Source organism: Trypanosoma cruzi (genome assembly GCF_000209065.1).
Source record: "Trypanosoma cruzi strain CL Brener chromosome Unknown tcruzi_1047053439767, whole genome shotgun sequence".
NCBI lineage: Eukaryota > Euglenozoa > Kinetoplastea > Trypanosomatida > Trypanosomatidae > Trypanosoma > Trypanosoma cruzi.
The window spans coordinates 1-953 of NW_904008.1; the positions used below are offsets into that span (position 1 = coordinate 1).

General features: G+C 60.0%; 1 non-coding gene across 1 annotated transcript; it reads left to right on the forward strand.

The window, feature by feature from the left end:
* Positions 1-106: 106 nt before the first annotated feature.
* On the forward strand, positions 107-216 carry Tc00.1047053439767.10. Its single transcript, XR_008254435.1, has one exon. It is a non-coding gene; the product is annotated as a 5S ribosomal RNA (M5) (ribosomal RNA).
* Positions 217-953: the final 737 nt, after the last annotated feature.

Consider the following 953-nt stretch of genomic DNA (forward strand, 5'->3'; position numbering starts at 1 on the left):
GCGCCCGCGCGCTCGGAGAGCCCACCCACCGCCCGCCCCGGCGCGGTGAAGAAGCGACTGGCGGCGCGCGGTGGCGGAAAAAAAAAAAATAGTGGGAAGGGTACGGCACCCCGGGTTCCAGCGCCATCACTGATCGCCGTACTAACGAGGCCTGTGGCCGCTTAACTTCACAAATCGGACGGGATGTGGTGCACTCGGCCAAGTATGGTCGTACCCGGCGACGCGCCACGCGATGCGCAGCCGCCCGCCCGCCGGCGACAGGCAAGCCACGGAAGAGCCGCGGGAGATGATGAAAATAGAAAAAAAAACGGTAGGAAAAAAGGCAAGAACAAATTTAAAAATGAAGCTCCGCAGGCCCTTTTCCGGATTTTGCCATGAAGCCTCCGGACGCCTCGCTTCCCCACATGTGGCGCGGAAACTGCGTCAGTAATTTTTCTTTTTTGCTGCGGCGCCCGCGCGCTCGGAGAGCCCACCCACCGCCCGCCCCGGCCCGGTGAAGAAGCGACAGGCGGCATCGCGAAAGCAAAAACAATTATAATGATTTTTCTACCTGATGATGCCGGCCACCTCAACCTAGTGCCAGGGTCTTGCGGTCTTCGCGAGAAGGAAAATAAGCATCTAGCGCCCTTCCTCGGAGTGCGTGGATGTGGTGCACTCGGCCAAGTATGGTCGTACCCGGCGACGCGCCACGCGATGCGCAGCCGCCCGCCCGCCGGCGACAGGCAAGCCACGGAAGAGCCGCGGGAGATGATGAAAATAGAAAAAAAAACGGTAGGAAAAAAGGCAAGAACAAATTTAAAAATGAAGCTCCGCAGGCCCTTTTCCGGATTTTGCCATGAAGCCTCCGGACGCCTCGCTTCCCCACATGTGGCGCGGAAACTGCGTCAGTAATTTTTCTTTTTTGCTGCGGCGCCCGCGCGCTCGGAGAGCCCACCCACCGCCCGCCCCGGCGC